The sequence below is a fragment of the Sus scrofa genome, chromosome 17, assembly GCF_000003025.6.
Source record: "Sus scrofa isolate TJ Tabasco breed Duroc chromosome 17, Sscrofa11.1, whole genome shotgun sequence".
Classification (NCBI taxonomy): domain Eukaryota; kingdom Metazoa; phylum Chordata; class Mammalia; order Artiodactyla; family Suidae; genus Sus; species Sus scrofa.
The window spans coordinates 20,076,721-20,104,672 of record NC_010459.5 but is presented as its reverse complement, the minus strand read 5'-3'; the positions used below and the strand labels follow the sequence as shown (position 1 = coordinate 20,104,672).

Sequence of the window (27,952 nt, the reverse complement as noted above, 5' to 3'; positions counted from 1 at the left end):
TTTCTGTTTGGATTGGCACAGCATTGTAAATTAACTATACTTTTTTTTTTTTTCTTTTTAGGACCGCACTTGTGACATATGGAAGTTCCCAGTCAGCCTACACCACAGCCATGACAATGCCAGTTCCTAAACTCACTGAGCAAGGCCAGGGATCAAACCTGAATTCTCATGGATACTAATCGGGTTTGTAATGCAGAGCCACAATGGGAACACCCTAGAAAAAAATTTTTTTAAAAGACATCCCTTTGGGAGTCTAGAAGACTGAGGACAGCTGGATGCCTGTCATTTTGTGCTTATATAGAAAATACACATTGGGCCACATTTATTTATTTATTTTTAAATAAAAAAGTCAATCAAACAAAAACAGGTTCCTAGGTATAGAAACTTACAAGAAAACATCAGGCCAAGTTAAGATGGGTTTTAATGAAGAAAAAAATGATTGAAAGATATTCTAAACACTGTACAAATAAATATCTTTTGAGGATCAATAGCTAACCCCAAACCCCCCTTGTAAATATCTAAACACCAGCCCCCACAACAAAATTCTCTGATTCTATGGAATTCAGAAATGTGGCCCTAGACTTAGTACAGGGCCTTCCAAATTTCTATTTTTATCCCACAAACTGTCAGGCTTTTTCCCCCTCTCATCCCCAACCATTCTAATTGGACCATCATTAGCTAGGAAATTGATGCATTTTTTTTTTAATAACAGCATATGGAAGTTCCCAGGCTAGGGGTTGAATCAGAGCTCCAGTGGCTGGCCACAGCCACAGCCACACCAGATGCAAGCTGCATCTGCAACCTACACCGCAGTTTTCAGCAACACTGGGTCCTTAACCCGCTGAGCGAGGCCAGGGATCAAACCTGCATCCTCACAGACACTATGTCAGGTTCTTAACCTGATGAGCCACAATAGGAACTCCTAGATACAAAATACTCTAAAAAGAGGGAACCCAAACTATGAAGCTGCCCTGACAAAATCCTCTACTTGGAGCATTAACTGAACTTATCAGCAGCTTTGTTCACCACAGTTCGGAGTCTTACTCATTAATGTGTTGTCACCTTTGAAGGAATGTCAGCCACAAACCTCCAACATTTGCATGTCGGCAAGAAAGAGAACAGACAGTGTTATCGAGGACTCTACGTTAGAGTCTTTACTTAATGAGCATGTTGGTAGACTGAATCTAAACGCATAAAAACAAAAAGAATCCCACTACCCTCAAAAAAAGCAGTAGGAAAAACTATAAGAAATCCTTGCTTTCATGAATGGTCAAATCTTTAAATATGTCTCTATTACATACCTCTTTTTTTCCTTTCTTTCTTTTTTTTGTTTTTTGTTTTTTGTCCTTTTAGGGCCACACCTGAGGCATATGGAGGTTCCCAGACTAGGGGTCGAATTGGAGCTGTAGCTGCCAGCCTATGCCACAGCTACAGCAACAACAGATCCCAGCCATGTCTTCGACCTACACCACAGCTCACAGCAACAATGGATCCATAACCCACTGAGTGAGGCCAGGGATCAAACCTGCGTCCTCATGGATGCTAGCTGGATTCGTTTCTGCTGCACCACGACGGGAACTCCCTTTCTCTTTTTTAATGGCTGCACTCGTGGGTTATGGAAGTTCCTGGGCCAGGGTTTGGTTCGGAGCCACAGCCACGACCTATGCTGGATCCTTTAACCCATGACACCAGACCAAGGATCAAACCCGAACCTCCACAGCTGTCTGAGCCTCTGCAGTCAGAGTCTTAACCACAGTGGGAACTCCTATTACATACATCTTTTAAGAGTACCTGGAAAATGACATTCAGCCTCCCCAAACAAAACCAGCATATTCAACAGTTTCACCTTTTCGCCTTCCAACAAATTGCTTGTTTTCCCACCTGAACAATAACCTTATTGTTTGCACTGAAGTGCAGTACATGACTAGTCATGTTAGGAAGTCAATGAATTGTTGTGCTGTCAACAAGATGTTTCCCCCCACATACCTATTATATCTAGGAATTCCTTCCAAAGTCAGAAACTGGAGAAAATATCCACTGCTTTTATCTACTTTCATTTCTCTGGGTTCTATGGGCATTAGACTGGGGTTGCTTAGTACTGTGAGCTACTAGGAAGTGGGGGGCAGGTTGTAGTATTTGTACCTGTTATACCCTTGTTGCAGTCTGGTGAGAATTTGGATCTGTGGTACTTTCTGTGCTTTTTTTAAAAAAAATTGAATGATTTTTATTTTTTCCATTATAGTTGGTTTACAGTGTTCTGTTAATTTTCTACTGTACAGGAAAATGACCCAATCATATATATATATATATATGTATATATATATATATACACACACACACACACACGCACACTTAAATAAAAAATACAAATATATGTACATATCCTTAAATAAAAATATGTATATAAAAACATATATATATATATGTGTGTATGTATATATATACACACACACAACATTCTTTTTATTTAAGCCCAGTTTCCACACAAGTAATTCTTAAGGATTCAGTTTACTTACTAATAAGAAAGGTTAGATAGAGACATGGTAAAGGCTTAGTTCTGGTATGTCACCTAAAACCTTCCTTGCCTCCCCCCACTTCACAGCCTTTGGAAACTCAGGAGCCTACCAGCCATTAAAGGAAATGTGTATATTGGGACCTACAAAACAGGGGCTGCCTCAGTGTCCCATGTCACAAATCTTAACCCAAACTTATGGGAAATGCTTCCCTATCTAGGAAACTCAACATACACCAGCCACAACCCTCCAACTTGGCCTTGGCTGGCTCACCTCACCCTAGAAAACAGGACCTATTATCCTTACAAGGAAACCCCTGCTTCGTAGCCAATCATACCTTGTTTTCAAGTGGTTACTCCCAATGCTGAAGACAACTTGCTCTAGCAGGAGATGCCTTGGGAAGAGCACCCCACTGTTTGTGAAGCACTGTACTCTCCCAATCCATGGATTTTTTCCCCCTTAAGTCAAGGACATCAAACTCATCATGAAACTGTAATATTTTTATCCTTTGATACCACAAAGAGAAGGAGCTATCAGACATCCGGCCATGTCTGATCTGGATGACCTTCCCTTAACTCATTAATAATGAAAAATAAATAAGGGCTTTTCATTGTCAATCTGAAAGAAAGCACAGTTCAATAACACATGGAGATGAGACAGCAATTCAATATTATACCAAGCAGGGCACACACAGAAAAGCGCTCAGATCTTCCTACTCTGCTCAGCAATAGCCATGCAGAACAAGTCAGACAGAAAAACTCCTACTAGCAGCTGGAGGAATCCAGCTCTATCCATTTCCAGCTTTAACTAAAGCTCTGCCCACACTAATGAGCACCCACACTTGACCTTCACATGTTCAGTGTAAGTTGCCCACAAGAGTTACTCCATGGACCAAGCAGCCTTTGATATGCTCCTTTTTTATTTGCTTTTTATACTACAATCCTGCTGTTTTATGCTCTTTAAACTTGGAAAGGGTGATGCAGTGTGAAAGTGAAGCTTGGTCCTTGGTATGCTCAGGCCCAATCAGATATTGCTGGACTCCAATATGCATGTATCAGTATGTGTTCCTGAAACCTTGCCAATATCTACACACAAATGATGAGTCATGATTCTCGAAGAAAAGTGGTATCTTTCCATCTGATTATTTCCTGTACTGGGTGAGCATCAGGTATGCATAGAGGCTACTGCTCTTCTCCACCTCACCCTCCTATCCCATCCCATCCGGCAGGCCAGCTGGGGCACATTCTCACAGTAAAGGCAGATGTGCGCCAGTGGAAACAGAAATATGCATGGCCATTTGTGAGGTGTTTTTTTTTTCTTTTTTTTTCTTTCTTTTCCTTGTTTTTAAAATTTCTTTTATTCTTTAGGGCCACACCTACAATATATGGAGGTTCCCGGGCTAGGGCTCAAATCAGAGCTACAGCTGCTGGCCTTTGCCACAGCCACAGCAACGCAGAATCCAAGTCACAGCTGCAATCTATACCACAGCTCACAGCAATGCCAGATCCTTAACCCATTGAGCGAGGCCAGGGATTGTACCTGCATCCTCATGGATACTAGTTGGATTCTTAACCTGCTGAGCCACAATAGGAACTCCTTGGACAGTTGTTTTTCAAGTCTCTGCACGGGTCCTTCTGCTAACATTTCATTGACCCAGATTAGTCACATGGCCACAGTCAGAATCAAGAGGCACAGAAATAGACCCTAACACCTTGTATGTCAAAAGCTGTGGTTACAAGGAGGATAAAGGAACTGGGTTATGAATGTAGTGAATCTATGACACCCATAGATGTATTCACAGTCACAGATGATAAAATAGAGAACTAGATAATGTGTCAGAGAGGAAATGAGGACCCAGGTCTCTAGACTTAGGGTTTGCTCCTTTTATAATAGCACCCACTACCTTTAATTTAGTAAAGAGCAATGAAGTGACTGGTATTTTCCACAGTCAGTTACAGCACTATCAATTATAACTTGTACTCTCTAATATAGTGCCTAGAAATACTCTATCTATAAAATATGTGTGAACCCAACGTGGAAAATGGTTCCTTATCAGATGTTTTAGCAGTTAAGATTTTATGCCATTAGGGTGTTCCTGTTGTGGCTCAGTGGGTTAATAACCCAACATGGTGTCCATGAGAATGTAGGTTCAATTCCTGGCCTTGCTCAGTCAGGCTCCTGGACTTCAGACTATACTACAAAGCAACAGTCATCAAAAACATATGATACTGGCACAAAGACAGAAATATAGATCAGTGGAACAGGATAGAAAGCCTAGAATTAAAAGCACACACCTACAGTCAACTAATCTATGAGAATGGAGGTAAGAATATAGTGGAGAAAAGACAGCCTGTTCAATAAGTGGTGCTGGGAAAACTGGACAACCACATGTAAAAGAATGAAATTAGAACACTTCCTAACACCATACACAAAAATAAACTCAAAATGTATTAAATACTTAGATATAAGACAAGATACTATAAAACGCTTAGAGGAAAACATAGGCCAAACACTCTCTGACATAAATAACAGCAACATCTTTTCAGACCCACCTCTCAGAGTAATGATGGTAAAAACAAAAATAAACACATGGGACTTAATTAAACTTAAACGTTTCTGCACAGCGAAGGAAACCCTAAACAAAACGAAGAGACAGCTCATAGAACGGGAGAAAATACTTGCAAATGAGGTGACTGACAAGGGATTAATCTCCAGAATTTATAAACACCTCCTACAACTCAATACCAAAAAAACAAATAACCCCATCAAAAAATGGACAGAAGATCTGAACAGACAGTTCTCCAAAGAAGACATACAGATGGCCAAAAAACACATGAAAAGATGTTCACCATAACTCAGTATTAGAGAAATGCAAATCAAAATCACTATGAGGTAGCACCTTACACTGGCCAGAATGGCCATCATCAAAAAGTCAACAAACAATAAGTGCTAGAGAGGGTGTGGGGAAAAAGGTACCCTGTTACACTGTTGGTGGGAAAGTAAATTGAAACATTATGGAGATTCCTCAGAAAACTAAAAGTAGAACTACCACTTGATCAAGCAGTCCCACTCCTGGGCATCTATCCAGAGAAAACCATGACTCAAAAAGACACATGTACTCCAATGTTCATGGCAGCACTATATGCAATAGCCAAGAGATGGAAACAACCTAAATGTCCATTGACACAAGAGTGGCTAAAGAAGATGTGGTACATATACGCAATAAAATATTACTCAGCCATTAAAAGTAAAGAAATAACAGCATTTGCAGCAACATAGATGGACCTGGAAATTATCATGCTAAGAGAAGTCAGTCAGACAATGAAACACCAACATCATATGCTATCACTTACATGTGGAATCTAAAAAAGGACACAATGAACTTCTTTGCAGAATAGATACTGACTCACAGACTTTGAAAAACTTATGGTTTCCAAAGGAAATTGAACCTCATAAATGCATAATGAGTTCATTAAGGTTCTAGGGCCTTTAATGTACTTATGATGGGTTAGAAGAGTGGAAACAAAGAGTATAAGCTCTCTGGAGTCCACAAACCTTTGTGGAAAAGTCTGCCCTGCACAGTGGATGTGATAAGAGGATTCGGATTTGGTGGCCTCCATAATTTCTCAGTGCTCCACTAGCAGGGGGACAGCCCCCAGTGGACTCTGTCCTTGCCACCATCTCTCTAGAAACTCCAGCCTCAATGTCTGTGGTGTTGTTATGAGCCCATATCAAAGCCCAGTGTTTGAAGGGGAGAAGTAACTGAATAGCTGGAAGAGTCCACAATTGCTTTTTTAAAAAAGTAAAAGTTTAAAATCAAAACATAAAACAAATGTAAAAAAACCGTGTCCATATAAGTCAGTGGACAAGATGAAGGGTTAGTAATTGCCTGGTTCTATCAACAGCTGTCAGTGGGGAAGGAATTAAAACAACAACAAACAAAACTTTCTCCTAAATCTGGCCAAGCTATCTGTTAAAGCTGGTTTCCATTAAATGTTTGTTAATTTAATTTATAAAAGCCAACCCCGATGGTGGCTGTCTGCTGCACACAATAGGGGCTGTATGTGTACAGGCTGGCTCTCTGCCAGTATATAGTGTCATACTGACTGGTATCTTGTATGTAAACATTGTTTGAATCTCTAATAATCAAAATTCAAAAAACTCCCTCCATGGCTCCAATATCTTTATAATGCAAAACAAATACTGAAATTCCTGTGTCCAGTTCCTGTATTTAGACTGTGGGCCTTCTGGTTGGCAAATCAATGTGAACAGGGTTTGTTTCACCACTTTCATTAGGTCAAAGTTTTCACTTCCGTTAGGGAGAGAGAGAGGAAGTTGGCACTGAAGGAGAATCAAATCTGTGTTATATGCTTTACTGTCATTTGGACTGAATGTTGCATTTGATAAAATCTTCTTACATGACAGAAGTCCTGTTTGATGTTAAATATTGAGTATGTATAGCTTATGGGCACATAGTGACTTATGGATATGCTGGGTATTTCTTAGCTGCTATAATTATATACAAAACAAATACAAAAATAGTGGTAAATAAACATATTACAATAGGTCACATAATATTCTAATACAAATATTGATTGTCATAATTAATAATATAAGTTAAATTTAAAAACTGAAGGTAAAGGTAAGAGAGGATATTCATTCTCTTTTCCTGGCCTCTATTCAGTCCACAAATATCTCCCACACAACTTTTTTCCCTTTCCCAACTCACCAGCGGTCAAGCAATGAGAGGTGAAGGCTGTGTTTTTTTTCACTCCACCAAGCAGGAAATCTTTACTGGGTATCTTCTACATGCTCTGCACTGGGCTAGATAGAGTGAAAGATAAAGAGCAAATGTAAGGAATGTCTCTTGTCTCCAGCAACTTATGGTCCATTTATACATCCCCCCCAATGGCTTTTCCTTGGAATTGTGTCATTTGTATAAAAATCTTGTCCTACTGGCCACCCATGGAACAACAGTCAGTGTGGAGCCCATTGTGTGGCTATAGTGAAAACCACTGAGATACAGGTCAAGCTCATCGATCTTTTTTCAGGAACTATCAAGTACTCACCTTGTCCCATGGTAAACACTGGTGTGTTTGAGCTTGAGTGTGTTTGTGTAAGAAAGGATGATGGAGAAATTTAACTTAAATCACTTCGACATGAACCTTCCTATTTAATAGTAACCCGAAAGGGTCAGTTGAGCACCCATATGATCCAATATTGGATGTCTACAAAAGGAAGGGGTTAACTCAGGGACTAAAAATCAGAGTGGATGTTTGATATAATATGGAAAAATCAACAGGTTAATTGACTTTGTTGTTGTTGTTTGTTTTGCTCAGTTTTGTTTTCCAGTGGTAACTAGTTGCCATGATATTCTGTGGATGTCATTTAATTCTCAGTCCAGGATGTCATTTAGGCATGGGGAGAATGTGGTTTGTTGATGAAAAACTTATCTGTGGGCAATAATAATGTGGACCTCATTTCTATTAAAATAATATGCTTTATTTAGCCAATGAGTTGGAATTTTTAAAAAATTCCTTTTTGCTAAAGTCATCTCTGTGTCTCATTTTAAAACCAACCCAGATATCTTAGATCCAAAGAGAAACAGTCAGTCAACACTTTGTCAAACTGTAGAATGTTGATTTGCTAAAACTAACATGGTTTTCCTTTGTTTTCTTACACATACCTTTTACTTAGTTATTATCCAGCCCAGTACTTTTCCATTTGGACAGATATCAAAGCCAAGAGGCTATGACAAATGAGACTATTCACACCTACTATATGGCATCAAGTGAACAAAAGTTAGCAGCTGAGGTCTGAGGAACGATTGTGTGTTTAGTATCTGAAAACCAAGTTCCAATGTCACCTTGATAGACTAACACTGGGCACTGTCCTTCAATGGCCTCTGGGTCTCATTTTCAGTCTTTAAGATAAAGATGATGCTGGAGTTCCTGCTTTGGTAGGGTAGAAACGAATGTGACTACCATCCATGAGGATGAGGGTTTGATCCTTGGCCTTGCTCAGTGGATCAGGAATCCAGCATTGCTGTGAGCTGCGGTGTAATGCCTTAGATTTAAAATCACTTCAAGGAGTTCCTGTCATGGCTTGGTGGTTAAGGAATCTGCCTAGGAACCATGAGGTTGCAGGTTCGATCCCTGGCCTTCCTTGCTCAGTGGGTTAAGGATCTGGCGTTGCCGTGAGCTGTGGTGTAGGTTGCAGACACGGCTCAGATCCTGCATTGCTGTGGCTCTGGCATAGGCCGGTGGCTACAGCTCTGATTCGACCCCTAGCCTGGGAATCTCCATATGCCGTGGGAGCAGCTGAAGAAATGGCAAAAAGACAAAAAAAAATTAATTAAATAAATAAATAAAATAAAATCACTTCAAAATAAAGAGAAGGAACATTGAAAAGTTGAAATTCAATGTATTTAGAAAAGTTGGAAATTTTTAACAAGTACACTAAACAACTAGACTAATAAAAATCACTGTAATTAAGTAATTCTACTCTGAATATCCTACCTACCAAGTTGAAATTTTGAAAGAAAATAATTTAACTCTCATCATAAAATATTAATGTAAGCCAACCTTTATTTCTGGGGACAAATTATAAAGGAGTTTTATCTATCCCTTTTTAATTGAAATATAGTTGACATATAACACTTATTTGTCATACAACATCATGATTTATGTATATAAGAGAGTTGCCACAATCAGTGTAGTTGTCTGTTCATATGCAAAGCTACAAATTTTTTTCTCCTGATGAGACATTTCAGATCCACTCTCTTAGCAACTCTCAAATATACAGCACAGGAGTTTCCATTGTGGTGCAACAGAAACGAATCTGACTAGCATCCATGAGGATGCAGGTTCGACCCCTGCCCTCCCTCAGTGGTGTGGGGATCTGGCATTGCCGTGAGCTGTGGTGTAGGTGGCAGTTGTGGCTTGGATCCCACGTTGCTGTGGCTGTGGTGTAGGCCAGCAGCTGTAGCTCCGATTTGACCCCTAGCTTGGGAACTTCCATATGCCACAAATGCAGCCCTAAAAAGCAAAAATAAATAAATAAATAAAAAAGAGAGAGAAAGAAAAGAAAGAAAAAAGAGATACAGTACAGCATTGTTAACTCTGGTCAACAAGCAGTATAGTACATTCCCAGGACTGATTAATTTCATAACTGGAAATTGCACCTTTTGAAAAACTTCATCCAGATATTTATTTATTCTTTTACTTCTCTGTGTTTTTTTTTGTTTGTTTGTTTGTTTTGTTTTGTTTTTTTGTCTTTTTAGGGCCTCACCACAACATATGGAAGTTCCTAGGCTAGGGGTTGAATCTGAGCTATAGCTGCCAGCCTACACCACAGCCACAGCAATGGGGGATCTGAGCTGTGCCTCTGCAACTTACACCACAGCTCACAGCAACACCAGATCCTTAACCCCCTGGCGAAGCCAGGGATTGAACCCAAGTCCTCATGGATACTAGTCAGGTTTGTTACCACTGAGCCATGATGGGAACTCCTATTTATTCTTTACTTCTGGGATCCTAATCAAGATATAATGCTATAGTTCTCAAGCTGTGGACTAAATATCCCAGGAGTATGGTGATAGCCCAAGGGCAAACATAAAGGCACAGATGACTTAGAGTACCAACTTAACAGTTAGGGGTAAAATTCACATTTACCCATTTATATAAAGGGTAAATACATGTCAAGAATTAGGAGCAAGATTTTCAGTTACTTTCGTAACAAATCATATCTGGAAAGCTTCAGTTCTGGTGAGCTTACACTCCAAATTGCATAAGCAAGGTTGTACTTCTCTGACAGTTCATTCTTTTTGCAGAATGTTTTTTTTTTTTTTTCTTTCTTTTTAGGGCCACACCTGTGGCGCATAGAAGTTTCCAGGCTAGAGGTTGAATTGGAGCTGCAGCTGAGGCCTATGCCACAGCCATGGCAACACCAGATAAGAGCCACATCTACAACCTATGGCAACTCGAGTTCCTTAACCTACTGAGCCAGGCCAGGGATCAAATCTGAATACTCACAAAGACAGTGTCAGGTACTTAACCTGCTGAGCCACAACAGGAACTCCTGCACAATTTTCTGATGTTCCAACATAATGGCAATACCTTCAGTAACAGTTTTAAAGAAAATGCCAACATTTTCCCCTACAATTATAGATATCCTCCACAGAAATCCAGGGCAAAACATTAAAACATGACTCACAAATGTGCATGTTCAGAAAGCCAGCACAAAAAAGCTTATTTTGGGCCAGGTTGCTTGTGTTAAAGAAACAGAACTTAAACTGGTTTTCAGGGTACCTGCATCAGAAATCTCTGGAAATGCTTATTGAAATGAAGATCTTTAGAATATACCTATATCCAAAGGATACTCATTTCTGGAGCAAAGGTTCAGGAATCTTCCTGGAAACATATTTGTAGGATTGATCCATAGACACAGGGAAGTTTGCAATTTCTGATGGCTGAAGGAATTTAAATTCCCCTGTCTAGCTTTCCTGTATAGCACTTTTCTCAATTGGTCTTTTTTTTTTCCCCTTTTGAGGGCTTTAGGGCCACACCCATGGCATGTGGAAGTTCCCAGGCTAGGGGTTGAATCAGAGCTGTAGCTCCTGGTCTACACCACAGCCACAGCAATACAGAATCCAAGACCCACTGAGCGAGGCCAGCAATCCAACCTGAATCCTTGTGGATACTAGTTGGGTTCATTACCACTGAGCCACAAAGGGGACTCCCTCACTTGGGCTTTTGACAAGAACATGGTGGCAGCTGAGTCCCTAACAATTTTTAGAGTTGAATGAAGGATGTACCATTCACTCTGAATACCAAAACTCTAGGTGGAAAGTTTACTGTTTTATTAGGGCTATCGAGAGCCTAACTTACAGCCTTGCTCCTTTGGAGAATCAGTGGAGAACTCACCTGAGAAGGGTGACCATAGCTACTAAAAAGAATGTCTAACATATTCTGAATCCACCTTCAATTTGTTTAGTGACTGAACAAATGTCTGAATGGAGACCACACATCAGACCATTCTTTCTCTTCACAAAAATCAAGTTCCCTAGGTTGTTAAGAAACAGCATGCCAAAATATGGTTCTATGGTCTACTAGTTTTGTATCAGACCTCTTTAGAACTGCTCCTCTTAGAGTATTTATTAGTTTGCAGAGTTTGGAAGAGGAAGGTGAAAAGATAAGTTATTTTTTTCTTGAACTTGTTTGACACAAGAATCTTTGTGTTGGACAGCAATTTACAGGCATCTTTCTGCTGCTCAGAGGAAGATTCAGAAATCACATTGATCTGAAACAGCATCATCTGGGAGCTTGTCAGAGATCCACAGTCTCAAGCCTCCACCCCAGAACCACTGAGACAGAGTCTGAAGTTTTAAAGTCTCCAGGAGATTTGTACACATGTCAAGTCTAAGAAGCAAAGCGGTAGAACACATTTTGAGAACCAGGGCCAAGGACGATGACAGAAATGGTTTTAACCTGGGAAACTTCAATAATCAATCTTAGAGTTCATTCACCTTGGATCCTGAAAGACTTCGGTGTTTCTTCCAAGGAACATCTGCTCTGGCAAGGGGATTTTTCACTGGGAAAATTACATCTGAAGGCTGTCGGTAAAGCAATTCTTTCTGCAATTGAGAAAAGTACAGGGCTGTGCTGTGGTTCATAATATTTTTTTGACCCAGGGACAGTTTTGCTGTGCACTAAAGCTGCCCTGTGGAGCTAGAGATGAGAAAAGAATCAGAACCTTGCCTGCCATTTGAATCTGCTCCCTTGCATAGAAATAGCCCATTTTCTAGCTGCAGCTGAGAACATATCATCCTGTTTTAGCTGACAAGTCATCAGAACTTTTCCGAATGATTATTCCCAAGCCACTCTGAATCCCAAGCCTAGATTCTGAATCAGGTGCGTGTGAAATACAAACTGGGTTGAGTTGGGAAGGAAAAGATGAAGCTCGAGCCTTAACAAGCAAAATGTACATGTTAATAAAAGCCATGCACGGCCTCAAGTCCATGTAAGGTATGGCTCAACCAGCTAGAGCAAGGTTCCCATCGGAATCTTCCCAGCGTACAGCCATGACTCATGGCCAGAGCCATCTTGTCCCTGCAAGAAAAGCATAAATCATCATCCATTCTTAAAAATGATGCCAAAAGTGCATTTTATTCAAATGCATTCCTTAAAATAATTGCTGAGAAAATAATACAAGAGTATTCAACTGACAACTGAGTCTTTAGTGCTCACATCTGGAAGGAAAAATGTGTCATGGGTGGTTACAGTGGATTCTAGAGATGCTGGGAATTCCTAAACACAAAAAAAGTCCCCGAACATCAGAGCTGCCTTTTTTCTTTGGAAGAGGAAACTTCTGTGCTTTGGTCACACCTACAAAGAGATCTCCTAATTGTTATGATGCAAACTTCATCATGTTTTTCTTTCCTTTTGTTTTCTTTTCTTCTTTCATATTTTTAACCAGTGGCATGAGGGGAAAAAAAAGTATTTGTCATAGATTCCTTCTACGACAAATCCTTCTCTTTCCTCTCTCTCTCTCTCTCGCCTATATCCTTTCCACTAATGTTCAGACAGGCTCAGGATTCTTTTGCAATTGTAATAAAGCATCTGTTTCTCCTCCTGCTACCTTCTCTTAAGCCAGTCTCCTTAAGTTTCTTTTCCAACTCCATCCCCTCACCCTCTATGTGGTCTAGGTACCCCAGAAACCACCTCTGAGATGGCAACACAAGGATGTGATCCTAAAAACAGCAGTAGAAGAGCAGAATATACCAGGAGAGAGCAGGAAGCAGATACTATCAAACCAGTTACGATGGTGGGCCACTAGTGCTCAGGGCCCTGATGAGCCCTGAGAGACAGTGGAGAATGTTCTTTAGAGTTATTGTAACTGAAAGGCAAGGGCCTGGGATACAGAGTTTTCAAATCCCTGTTTGTCATGTTTGAGGGCTATTTCTGGGGACACTGACTTTGTCATTTTGGCTTTTCCTGTGCTTAGGCTAAGGTACTCTGCAGGCCAAATACATATGTATATTCATACATACATAATACACACATGCATATATACACATACACATATATATATATATATATATACACACACACATACATACACAATACATGCATGCCTATATACATACATCCCTCCCTCAAGCAAAGCAGCCTTTGGAATATAGAAGTGACTGCTCTAGGAATATTGGTAAGATACCCACAACATCTGTTCCACCCTCTGTTCATTGCTCCGCTCAAGCCCTGCAGGAGCTCTTGCTAAGCACCATGTGATTTAGATGCTTAGGCTTTTTCCAGAAATTGCACTGCTTGGTTTATGGGTCCGTTGTTTAAAGGCTCGAAGCCACTGCTTCCTTCTCAAAGCCCCCACAGCATCACATCTTTCTGGATGTTCTTCTTTCTCTCTTGCCACTCTTATCATTCTTGCAGACTCTTCCTCAATTTAAACTGGAAATGTTAGGTTGCTCAAGTGTGCTAAGACCTTTCTTCTTCTCCTCCTACCTATGCTTGCTGGGTGAGCACATCTGCCCCTATGGTTCAGTTACCATCTATAACACCTACAAATCTGACACACATTTCTGTGTCTGGTGGTTCAGACCCCTGACCAATGAAGCTGATGACCTGTACAACATCAGACATTCCACACTTGTTGCACATGCAATGATTAGGCACAATATTCATCTTCTGTCTCGTTTCCAAGAGAAGACAAAAGAATGGCCCTCATCTAATATTTCCTCTCTCAGTGAATAATATCACCTTCCGCTCAGGTGGGCAAACTGGAAAATCAGCAGCCATGACACATGCCTCTTGCCTCCTCTGAACTCTGGACCTCAATCCACTGGATGCCATCAATATGTTATTTCTTAACTTGATCCACCCCGGTCCCTTTCTTCATTATCCTTACCTCTTACCGTAGTCTACCACACAGCCTCCCCGGATCTATTAACACTGCAGTCTGAGGGAGAATTAGTATTACAGCTCTGACGGTGTGACAGCCCTTGGGAGCTGATCCTTCTCTTCTCTGCTTCCCCTGTCCCACCCAGCACTAGTCTCTACCTAGGCCTTTCTGTTCCACCTATGCTTTTACCTTTGTTTGATTCCAGGAACTGTCTGTCTGGCCTCGGGATCTTTATAACTGCTATTGCCTAAACCTTGAAGCCATTTCTCCCAGCATCTCTTTCCATTAACTAACATCTACAGATCCTTCAAATATGAGTTAAGCCACAACTACCTCAAAGAAGCCTTTCCTGCTTTTCCTGATTCCTCTAAGAAAAGGATTGGTTCCCCTAGTATTCCATTCTTTAGGACATTCCACTGAATCTCTTAACTCGTTACAACAGTAATTAATTCTTTGTGTAATTAGTTGTCTGTCTCAGTGTAAACTCCCTAAGGACACGTGGTGGGCCAGTTTAATTCACAGCCAAATATCCAGCACCTTGAACAATGCTAATCACTCAATATATTTTTACTAAGCCTGTTGACAATTCAAAAAAGTTAAGTCTGCTTAGCTTGAGATGCATTTGCTCTTTGGTTTTATATGCTACTCATCTGCTTCCATGTATAGGATGTTGAACATCATCCTAAAATAATGGAAGTGTATATGTATTAGTTTGCCAGGGCTGCTGTAACAAAACACAAACTGGATGGCTTAAACAACAGAAATTCATTGTCTTATGAGGACTAACAGTCTGAAATCAAGGTATCAGCAAGGCCAGTTCCTTTTTAGGGTCATAAGGGCCCTTGCCTGTTCTAGGCCTCCCTCCTTGGCTTACAGATGGCTATCTTTGTGTTCACATGGTGTTCTTACTACACATACTCTGTCTGTCTAGCTAGCTAGCTACCCAGCTAGCTAGCTTGCTAGCCAACTAAACTATACGTACAAGTTTCCCATTTTTATAAATACCATCATACTGGATTAGGATCCACCCTCATGACTTCATCTTAGCCAGTTACATCTGCAGTGATTGTATGTCCAAACAAGATTACATTTCCAGGTACCGAGAGTTAGGACGCTAACACAAGAATCTGAGGGGGAAGCATACAGTTCAACCCATGACAATATCTAAGGGTTTTAAGTAAGGGAGGTAAGTAACTATACTGACACTGCTGATAGATCATGAAGGCTGTAAGGTGAAGGAAAATTGGAGGGGGCGGGACTGAGGCTAGGGACCTAGTATAATGCTTGGAGCAATGCCTGAGAGTGTAATTCCTCTATTAGCATTGCCCACAATCAAAGTGCTGCCCCACTGAGTGTTAATAGCACCAACTTCATTACATTAGGGTCAGTTTTCTTAATCTTAAGCCAATCCATAAAATTGGCTATATTTTAGCATCACATAGTTTATAGTGCTGGAGGAAAAAAAACAAAACTATATTGGCTTGTGACCTGACTTCAGAACTTATACTTTCCCTCAATATCTCAGCCTAACACTTAAAAAAGAAAAAAAAAAGTTCAGTTTTTTAAGGAAAAATAAGCCAGTGAGGTGGCTAGTGACTTAATTTTGTTTATGTGAATATATTTGTGCCAAAGAAGAATTGTGTAAGCATTATTCAAATATTTCTGTTTCCATTGATATGGAGGCATCGTCTGGGACTATCCAATAAGAAAGTGGATCTTAGATCTTTATAAAGATAAGAAGTATGAACCTGAGTGGAAGCCAAGGATTCATCACACTTAAAACACCTTCTTCCCTAACTCAGTCCCATGCCAATCCACTCTTTTTTCTTTCCTTTCAATTATGTAGCCTAGTCTCCACCCATAAGGAACTCTGGGTCTTGTCCCAAGAGGAGAGTTGTCCAACTTATTTTTCCCTTCCAGTCCTTGGCAAGTCTGTTGGGTGACCCACTCGGACACCTCAGAGGGTGGTTCCTCCCACCCCCTCAAGCCACAGCAACAACGCCTTAGTCATTTCATACCCTTGGCTCTTGGCTCTGTCATCATTTTAAGTCTGTGAAGACTACTTTGTCATTAACTCATTTCACTTATGTAAGGAGAATAAGCCAGAGGAGTGCCTCTGATTGTTCACAACCCACCCCCCAAAAAAACATTATAGTGTTGCTATTGCCCAATGTCCAGAAGACAAAGAAGACAGAAGACAATGGCCATTTTGCCATGATAGAATTCTGAATAACAGGACAATGTAATCTGTTTATTCTGTGAATTGTACCCTGCAGCAAGCCACATTAGGCCATTCTTTTGGACAACATTTTAATAAGAAGGCAAAGAAAAATGGATTATTTTATATAGGAAGGAGGCACATCTGAAATTTTTGGGATAATATACCTAGGCTAATATTAGATGTTAACCATAGAATCAATTTAATTTTCTATAAGGTTAATCTCTTATATCTCCTTTGAGAGATACAGATTATAAAATATGAAGAATAAACAATATGTGATATTTTTATATATAAGAAGCCTAAATTTTATTTTATTATTAATAGAATTTGATGGGAAGAGTGATAAATAGACAAGCTATACTGTAGGTACCCATTTTGTTAAGAGGAAAATAAATACAATCTTATAAATTCCATTAGAAATAGAAAAAGATTGATTCACCATTTTGAGGAACAGAAGAAACTATGGAGTTCCCATTGTGGCTCAGTGGGTTTAAGAGCCAGACATAGCATCCATGAGGATGCAAGTTCGATCCCTGGCCTTGTTCAGTTGCAGATGTGGCTCAGATCTAGTGTTGCCATGGCTGTGGTGTAGGCCTGCAGCCACAGCTCTGATTTTTTTCCCCTAGCCTGGGAACTTCCATATGATACAGGTGTGGCCATAAAAAAGAAAAAAAAAAAAAAGAAGAAGGAAAAAGCATTTCATGACAAAGAGAATGAGGGTGCCAACATAAGAGCTTCTAAAATTTTAATGTGCTTTCAGTTAAAGAAAACTTGGATTTTTATGTGAGCAGAAGTAACATATAGACAGAAACGTTGTCAAGATAACCCAAGGCAAGAGTGCTGATGAGAAGAATTAACTCATGAGTCTGCAAAGACCAATGGAGCTGGATGAAATAGCCATGGGTAGAGCTTTAATTAAGGCTTTTGTAATTGTTATTGTAATTGTTCTTCTGCTTCTCCTTTTACACATGGATGTAGCCAAAGCTTACAAGCTCAGAACTAAACCCGAAGATTGTCTCCTGTGAGTCCTCACCCTGCTCATGTATGATCAGTGGCAGTGGGATGGTTGAAAACATCTGCTAAGTGTCCCCAAAAGTTTTCGCTGAAATAGTTAAATCATAAACTTCTCTGTCAACCCCTTGTCTCGATAAACTAAAATGGATTTAATTCTCATTAGTTATTCTTCTATCATAGCTAATGGCTCACAATGGCCCCATTTTCAGGGATTTTCCTTGGCAAAATGGTGGTCATTTTCCCAGGAGATCCATCCCACTCCCATTGCAGGGCAGCCCACTGCCAATGACTGGATGGCGTGAAGGATGTGAAAGGCCAGCCAGTCACCTCAAGGGAGGGAAAGATGCACGGGGTCATGCCTGCTCCAGAGCCTCTATTGGATCAGGGCAAAGCCAGAGCCCAGCAGGGGCCATATTCTGTCATGGCTCCTTCCCCAACCTCTTCTTCCTTCACTCACCTCCTCCTGAGAGCTCAACTCCCATAAATCACATGCAACCAAATCTCTTTCTGAGGCTCTGCTTCTAAAGAAGAGGACCTAAGTCAGGCCATAGTTCTAAATCAATTACAGGTAACTTGTTTTCACTTATTTATTTCATTGACTCCTCAGGACTACCCTATTTGGGAAGCCCTATGACTTTTTAGCCATGCCTGTGCTATCTGGACATTCCCAGGCCAGGGACTGAACCCATGCCAGAGTAGTGACCCAAGCCTCAGCAGTGACACCAGATCCTTAACCCACTGAGCCACCTGAGAGCTCAGGGAAGTCCTATAATCAAGAAGACCAGAAACCAGGGCTGAGCCAAGGTTTTTATCTTGTTCCTAAACATACTCTATATTTCTTATGCCAAACTGCTGCCTTAGACATCGGTGGTAACAACTTAAGGACAGATAACCAATAATATGAATAAAGTAGCTACAGAGGTCAGAATTTGAATGAATGTGTTGTCATCTCCACATTAACACTTGCAACAGCCAGATGCTGCCCAGTGTTTCCTTGACATAAAGTGGTATTTTTCCATTAGGAAAAGAGGAGATGAAGAAGGGAGAAAGAAAAGAAAGGGAAAGGAATGAAAGAAGGAAGGAAAACAAAAGAGGAAGAGAGGATAGAAGAGAGGGAGGAAGAGAAGGAAGGAGGGAAAGACAGGCAGACAGACACAAGCACAGGAAGAAGAGGCTACAGCAGATACTTGTTTTAATGGGCTTTTAGCCTCTTAGGTGATCCCTGGGCTCACTTCTTGGCTGGAAGGCACCACAAGTCATTTCTCCTCTCTAATTCTTTGTGTTGTGGGACAGTTGGAAATGCTTTCATCGCGGGCTGAGCCTCAGTGCAGAGCTTGGCTGGGAATCACTATTCTGCTAAGAACTGTGAGGAGTTTCCAGGGAGGGCTTGTAAACTAGTTATCTCTGCTGATGACCACATCTGTGTGGATACCTGTGGTACAGAAACACACCATGTAATAAAGAGGATTTGTGTTCTGGGAATTTCTGCCGTGTGGGCTTGCCTTTCCCACTACATTTAAGATGCCCTTTTCCTATGAAAAAAAGAATCAGAATGTGGAGTGATAGCCACCCATAGGGTGAGAAGGAGGCTTTTCTGATTTTCATTTTGTGTCCAAGAAAGGCCAAGTATCATAGGAGTCATTTAGAAAATTCTTAAGACTTCTAGAAAAAGCCCACTCTGAAGGCATGGAGGATGCAGAATGCCTCCTATGTGTCAGACTCAGCAACAGCCCTGAATATTTTATGTCACCTCAGGGGAATCTTACAACAGCCACTGAAACTGGTACCCTGGTCCCCATTTCCCAGAGGAGAAAATGGAGAGTGAAAAGGTTAAAGCCATCTGTCCAAATCGGGAAACTAGGAAATGAAGAAACTCAGCTTCAAAACCAGGTTGGAAGGATTTCTCAACCCAAGGTCAGCCCTGATGGAAGCAGGGGCAGTGACTTCTCAGGTACCCACCACCATCTCATGAAGGGGACACTTTAGCACCTGGAAGAAGTGATATTTGCAATGGTCATTTGCTTCTGAAATATCTGCTCTGCCCAATTCTCCAAACTCTGTAGAGATCTACCAGCCTTCCAAAGAATACAAAAAGATTCACTATGGAATGTAGACTATTTCTAAACCACAAGAAACAGTAAGGAGTTTTTTTTTTGGTGGCTCAATGGGTTAAGAATCTGGCCTTTGTCATTGCACATGGCCCAGGTTGCAGCTGTGGCACAGGTTTGATCCGGGCCTGGGAACTTGGCATGTCAAGGGAGCAGAGACACACACACACACACACACACACACACACACACACACACACACACACAAAGACAGGATAAGTAAGGCTGGAAGAAAAGGAGGCATGGAAACAGCCTGCTATAATAGAGATTTCCCAGGATGACTAAAAGCAAAAGAGAAAGGCCTTCAGTGAAAGATTTTTGTTTGAGCTCATGGGGCTGAAGAAACTGGAAATGAATGTGGTTGCTCCCAAGGAATCTGAGGCTCAAAGCTGTAGCTTGGAGCTGCTAGGAATCTGATATCCACAGGCATCTGCCCAGAAGAGTGACCTTTGACTTCATCACCGCTTTTAGTAAATATGGGAAGAAGATGACTTAAAGAAGATTGAAAAAACTCTATTTTTAAAGACAAGAAGAAAGCATGTCAATTAGCTAACTTAAAAAGTATCTGGTTTGAAATCTAATCATCAAATGGGGATGGGACTAAATGATTTACAAGTTTACTTCCAGCAGTATTTTAGGATTGGGGCTATATTAGCTAGAAGATGTACCTGATAGATGGCAATAGATTATATGAGGTTACAAACATTTACAAGGAAGTTCAATAGCCTTCTAAACCTAGAGTATTTGCAAATGCTATTTATGTTATTTTTTGAACAGCAATTATTTTATATCCCTTGATATAAATTATTATTATTATTGTCTTTTGTCTTTTTAGGGCCACACCTGTGGCATATGGAGGTTCCCAGGCTAGGGGTAATTGGAGCTAGAGCTGCTGGCCTACTCCAGAGCCCAGCAACGCCAGATCCTTAACCCACTGAGCGAGACCAAGAATCGAACCTGCAACCTCATGGTTCCTAGTTGGATTTGTTTCTGCTGTGCCACGACAGGAACTCCTAAATTATATTTTCAATAACATGACTTTCTTCCCTCTGGTTGCAAAAATAAGTGATATGATTTGAACCCTTGTTTATAAATAATAACTAATAATAATATAAATGTTAAGATATAATATAAATAAGCCATAAAAGCAAATAATAAATGATATGATTCACACACTAGTTAATAAGTTCATGGAAAGAAGGAGTAGTGAATAAATTTTTAAAAGCCATTTAAATTAGTCTAGGCATTGTTGCAAAGATGATAGTTATTTTGGCAGATACTTGCTCAAAAGCTTTCACTGTTTGTAATTACTGGTGTAGGTAGGTTATATATACAAGATGTGCCCTGGTACAGTCTAGAAACGGATGAATGCTTCGTTATTAGGACATCTATATGCCATGCCTTTTAAATAAAAATAATTATGTACAATTGAAATGTTTGCTGCTTCTTTGCTTCATCATTCTGGATCTAATTTTATATAAGTGTTGGAAAAGGATCAGGACATTTGAAATGGTTGAAATGACAACAGTGAGAATTTACCAGCTACTTTCAAGCTCTCTCGTTCAGTCAGATGACTGATATCCATGAACAGTGAGCAGAACCACTTGGCTTTATCTAGAAGGCCAGTAGGGAATGGGAAGGAGTGGGATAATAAAAGATGTATTTCAGAGAAAGGGCTAAGGAGTGTTTCCCTGGCTTTGTCCTTGGAATTTCCTAGACACACTCCATGCATACTCTTGGGCTTCCACAACTAGAGGTCACAGACAGAGCAGGGCTGCACCTTTAACCCTCCCAGCAACACTGTTTACTGTTTATATAGATGAATTAATGCATGAGTGAATGTCAAATTACCAAGGGAAAGGTACAGTACATTCATTCTGGCTTTCTCTGACAATTTTCTTTTTTCTTTTTTTTTTAGGGCCATACCTGCAGCCTATGGAAGTTCCCAGGCTAGGGGCTGAATTAGATCTACAGCTGCTGGCCTACACCATAGCCACAGCAATGCCAGATCTGAGCCACATCTGTGACATACACCACAGCTCACAGCAATACCAGATCCTTAACCCACACAGTGAGGCCAGGGATTGAACCTTCGTCCTCATGGATGCTAGTCAGATGCATTTTCACTGAGCCATGGTGGGAACTCCTCTCTGACAATCTTCAATTGACAATTTTCAAATTCTCAACTTCCCCAGAGGAAAATGAGAAACTCTCATTGGCAGATAGAAAATTAAGGCACAGATGTGTCCGCGGTGACACAGCAGGGACATGGCAGGACTAGGGATTGAACTAGCCAGTCTGACTTCATGGCCTACACTCTTTACTACTTCCCACCACTACTTAGACTCTGTAGACCTCAAGATACTGCACACAACTTACATGGAAAGCCAGGGGATGAATTACCCCCTCATGGTAACATAGCATTTGTCCACAAGAGGAAACATGTACATTATCACCTATTCCAAGAGGTGGCCTTTAGGATTATAGGAATATGTCCAGGTCAAACTGAGTAGACACTGAAATCATCAGGTGAAGAGGAATAGGAGGTTATTTTTTAGAGCATTGGTGAGAACCACACATTTTAGAAAGAAGATAAAAGCCTTAAAGGTGCTTTAATCTCTTTAAAACTAGGTGTTTGAAAGCACTTTGGTATCCCCAGCAGTTGGAGAAGCATTCTGACAATTCCTCCCAAAGATGTGCCTATCTGTACCTTTGGATTAAGTCATAAGTACGAAATGTCCTAGGAACATTTTCCTAGTACTTAGTTCAGATCTCATGTGCATCAGTGAGGGGAAAGGTCATTTTTCCATTCTGGACCCTCACTGGAACTGCTGTTCACCAGGCTAGGACTACTAAGGTCAACTTCAGTGTGGTTTGCATGGCAACAGAAGGACAAAGATAAGCTTGCCAGCTGCAGGCTGACACACTGGTGCTAAGGGAAGAAACTTACCTCTGAAAATATGGGAGCCGGAGCCCAGATGTAGGGTTCCTATTATGAGTGTTTCTAATTTTCCTCTGGGAAAATTGAGTCTTGTCAGAGGAAGGTGGAATAAATGCCTTTCCCTTGGACATTTACATTCATTAATTCATTCATTTATATAAACAAAGTAGTATTTTCAGGGATGCCTGTAGGGATATTTTTTAATACTCTTGTTCCCCGTCCCCATTACTGTCTAGAGTTGCAGTCCTGATGAGGAGGAACAAATTAAATCAAAATAAGTGTTCTGAAGATGAAAGTGCAAGCGTTAAAATACAAAGTAGTAATAACCAATTGCTCTATTCTCTTCTTTCTTTTTCTTTCTTTCTCTTTCTCTCTTTCTCTCCCTCTTTCTTTCTCTCTTTCTCTCCTCCTCCTCCTTCCTTGAATCAACATGGTTTTCTGACACACAAATTCATGCCTGCCTTCTTTCCTCCCAGATCCAACTGTCTTACGTGAATATGGAGAGAATTTCCCCCCAATTTCACTGAGGTATAATTAACAATAAAATGGGAAGATATTTAAAGCTGCACCATTATGCCTCCCAGCAGCTTTGCCAGGAAGGTAAAATAAAGATAGAAAATTAAGGCACAGTAAGATTAACAGTAGGTATGTGGTGGCAGAGCAGGATGATGTGATACATGTATACATTGTGAAAGGATCCTCCCATCTAGTTAATTAACCCCTATCATCCCACAGCTTTATTCTTTCTACTCTCCTATGGTGAGAACATTTAAGTTCCACTCTTTTAGCAGATTTCCATTCTATAACACAGTGTTATCACTATAGTCACAAGGTTTTACATTAGATCCTCAGACTTTACTCATCTTATAGCTGAAAGTCTGTACCCTTTACCAACTTCTGTTTCCGCCACACCCCCAACCCCTGGTTACCACCATTCTCCTCTATTTCCCTGAGTTATGCTTTTTAGATTTCATGTATAAGTGAGATCATCCAGGATTTGCCTTTCTGTGTCTGACTTATTTAACTTAGCATACTGCTCTTCAGGTTCATGTTGATGCAATTAACAGGGTTCCCTTCTTTTTTAAGGCTGAATAGTATTCCACTGTGTGTGTATGTGTATCTCACAACACCTTTATCTATACATCATGTTGTTTCCATACCTTGGCTATTGCAAATTATGCTTCAGTGAACAGAGGAGTTCAGATATCCCTTTGAGATAACAGTTTCATTGTCTTTGGATATATATCTAGAAGTGGGATTGCTGAAAAGACAGCCTTATTTAAGGGAACAGGGACAATTCCCATGATGTTCAAGTCATCTTTGGCATTGTTCCATTTACACACCAGGTTGGATGGGTGTCTCTGTTTCCATTTCAAAAACCTCCCCAAAGTTAGCCCATTTGCCAAGTGAATGAATTAGTGAACGTTTTTTTTTTTTTCCTGCCTTGTTTCCCAAACACTTAATTGTGGACAACATAAAACCACATAGCTCTTTACTCATCACCAAGGAAATAGTGTTCCTTATGTTATTCCTCATCGTTCCTTGTCCAGACAGGTTTTACATGAGTCAAACCTCAGTGTTTCCACTATAGATTTCATTATGAATAATCTCTGCACCACAGAACATTTATTTACCCCTTGCTGTGTAGCTTGGGTTTACATTTGCTCCATTTCACAAATAACTCTTAAGTTGTGTCCAGCACAGGGAAGCAAAAAATGAACTATTCCTAATAACTGCCACTTCATTTTGAGCTGTAGACACTTTTTCTCTTCCATCCAGTCAATCCACATTACATAATGTGTCTCTATCTTTAAAACACATCTACCCACAGGTCTCCTCAAATCTCCATCCTGCTCTATCAATAGTCTTCTCAGTTTTTATTCTTGGCAAAGCCTTGAAAAAAAGCTGTGAAATAACGCAAGTAAAGGAATTAATTATTTCAGTTCTGGTGGGACTGCTCCATGGATTCTGTGTAGGTACATAAACACTGCCAAGAGCATGAGCTTCATTTCCATGTGTTTACCTGTTAAACTAAGCCTTCACTCTCACTTGAGAATCATTTGCTTGTTTCCAAGTGTTGGGTAAACCCTGAAGCTCCATACATTTTCAAATGTGAAAACTCAGGAAGCACATAATTGTGCCTGAGACCTAAGGAAAAACACAGTGAATTTTGCAAAGTCTCAGTGACTTTTCCACCAGCCTGTGAATTTTAAATAATGCATGTAAAGTGTTTCTTTCACATGTCATGACCCACGTTTCTCCCTCTATCTCTACATAGAGCAAGTTAAGGGGGTAAATGAAATAAAATGTTTGTTTAAAGCCAAACAGAAATCACTTGTCTACTACCTAAGAAAAAATCAAAAACAAATTTCGAAATGGAAGTTTAAAAAGCCCTCATAGTGTTACTGAATACCACCTCCTGCATGAGGACCAAGTAGAATGAACATAAGAATAAAATCCTTATTTGCCAGTCCTAAAAATGAATGACAAAATGAGCAAACACTGAAAGGCAGTATTGATGCCTGTGTAAAAAACATGTATGTGAGCAATTTTAGCTATTTGCTGGATCAGTTAGGAATCAGCTTGTTCACCTAAAATAAGCAAGGACAAGCTGGGTGGTTGGCACAGAGACCTTAAGTAAAACCAGGAGCCACTGGAAGCAGGATGGGTGGGATGACAGGCATATTCTGTTCTGGGGAGCATATGAGAGTTGTCATTTATACTCAGAATCCAGATAGAGAATACAGAATAAGAAGCAGGCCAGGAATTTGGGGACTGTTTACTCTGGTGCATTTATAAAACACACACAAAAAAATTATGTAACCTTTTTAGATTCTAATCTACAATGACAATTTTGTTGCTAGTTTAAAAGAAGCCAGGGAATTCCCATTGTGGCTCAGTGGTAATGAACCTAACTAGTATCCATGAGGATGTGGGTTCCATCCCTGGCCTTGCTCAGTGGGGAAAGGATCTGGCATTGTCATGAGCTGTGGTGTAGGTCACAGATGCAGCTTGGATCCCACATTGCTGTGGCTATGTGTAGGCCGGCAGATGCAACTCCGATTCGACCTCTAGCCTGGGAACTTCCATATGCTGTGGGTAAGGCCCTAAAAAAAGAAAAAAAAAGGGGGGGAAGTGTATTAAAAGAAACCAGTCATTTAAATAACATAGTAAACTAGTATGCAAATGAGTGACTCCAAAGCTTAAGATGCAGTTATTTTCATTGTCTCTTAATTTGCCGCTTGCTCTGAACCTCCTTCTTTTTTCCAAATCCCTGACCTTAGTGGAGAGATGCAGCTCATCATCGTCAAAGACAAAGCTTTGAGAGCAGGTCAGCAAAGGAGCCTGCTGGATTGGCAGGCTCCAGGGAAGAGCTTATTCCAGACACAGAGGCCCGAGGGAAGATGAGAGAGAAGAAATGGAACAAAGGAAGCAGTGAGGGACAAGCCCGGGCTCAGCCAAAGGAAGAAGCAGAGGAAAGAGGAAGGTATGTTGGCGGAGTCCCAGCGGTTCCTCATTCCATTTGAGGACACGGTGAGCCATCATTGTCACGCAGCCTTTGGGATGAAGTGCTGCCTATGTTGGGGGTTCCTCCCCACATTGAAAGTCCCTTGCGATAAAGACAGATGCCATGCTAATACAGGTGGGCTTATGCTCCCCAGCATCTCTTCACAGCCCTGTGAGACTCTGGGGACATTTCCCCCACTACCAACCTCAACAAATGTAGTTATGGCCAACACAGTTCTTACTCAAGGTAAATAATGTCTTCCAGCTGCCTGGGAGTGAGTTTGCCCTTCAGTCCAAAGACAGCCAAAGTATGCCCAAAGCTCCAGGAGCAGGGAGTCTGGGAGGGAACAAGGGAACAGAGAAAAAGCTGCATCTCCAACTGTGGCTAAAATTCCCCAGATTCACAGACATGGCATTAGTTCAGCACCTGAACACAAAGTTGGGCACCCACTGTAGACTCAACCAGCAAGACCTCCACACTTACGTTGCAGCGTGCCTTCCCAGGGCCCCTTACAGCTTTACTTTCAATCCATTCTCTTACCATTGCCCTGTTATACAAGGACTAGAGGGTAGAGAAGAGGTGAACTCACTCCAAAGGTATCCCACTACCAGGCCCTGCCTCTCCTTCCAACCCTCTCTTCCCCAAGCAGAGGAAAGAGGATGAAATTTCCTGATGACCGAGGCAGAGGCAGGCAGTGCGTCTTACTTCCACATAGTCTCAGGAAACACATTAATAGTCACTTGGCTCTCACCATATCCCCTTGGAAATCCCCAGGTGTGCCCTTTGCACAACTAAAAATAAATAGAGGAAATAAAGGTGGTTTTCCTTTGAAATCGGCTGGTTGTTATTCTGCTTTGTTCTCACAGGTGATGCAATACTGTATCTCTGTCCACAGACATGACTCCACTCCCGCCAAACCCACCTGTGAACACAGTCACCTCATTGCCAAGTGGTGATCAGCTTCTGGTAAGTGTCTCCTCTCCAGGGGTCTCTGGGTCTGCCCTGGTATCCTAGAGAAGTGATCAGATTTGTCTTTGATTACAACAGTTGTATAAGAGGGTTGGGATGTTTTAAATTCTTTTTTCCCTCCTGTAAGGTTTGTTCATTTAAAAAAAATAATAATTGGGCACATGTCTCAGTAGAACCACAGAGGAATACCTTAAGGAAATGTTATCTTATTCTGCCAAATGTATTTCCCCTTTATTATGGTAACAAGAATTTGATAATCTTGTATGAAACCAGCTCAATCTTATTCTGATTCTGACTCAAAGAAGGCATATGATCTAGGTCTGGCCCATTAGCCTTTTCCATCCACAGCCACTGTTATTGGTTCAGGAAACATGTGACTCAAGAGAGTGCAATCAAAGTTATTCTCACCACTTTCGCTAAAAAAAAAAAACCTCTAAGAAGCACCTTCCTTTCCACTGAGGTTACGAGAGGAATAAAATGTACACATGGAGGTGCTGGAAGTCATCTTGCCATCATGGGGGAAGGGTCTGTAGGAGAATGGAGCCAACAAAGAAGAAAACAGAAGCAACTGTGGGAGACCTACTAGTGAGGGCACTGTCAGACCTTAGACCTAGTCATGCCTGAAGACAACCTACTTCTGATCTTTTCAGCTCTAAGCCCATGCATATTCTTTTCAGCGTCCTTCTGAGTTAGGTTTTCAGCCAATTTATGTTATATTTTCTGTCACTTGCCACCAAATACATTCTATATAAAAATCTCCCCTTT

At 40.8% G+C, this 27,952-nt stretch overlaps 1 long non-coding RNA gene across 4 annotated transcripts in view; it reads right to left on the bottom strand.

Annotated features, from left to right (window-relative positions):
• LOC106506610 overlaps nt 1-27,952 on the bottom strand; it is a 381,893-nt gene that overhangs the window by 61,307 nt on the left and 292,634 nt on the right. For all 4 annotated transcript variants that reach the window (XR_002339929.1, XR_002339927.1, XR_002339928.1 and 1 more), the window contains exons 5-7: nt 27,141-27,228; nt 12,040-12,147; nt 7,243-7,337 (exon numbers count right to left, since the gene is read on the bottom strand). This is a non-coding gene — a long non-coding RNA (uncharacterized LOC106506610). The remainder of the gene's footprint in view (nt 1-7,242; nt 7,338-12,039; nt 12,148-27,140; nt 27,229-27,952) is intronic.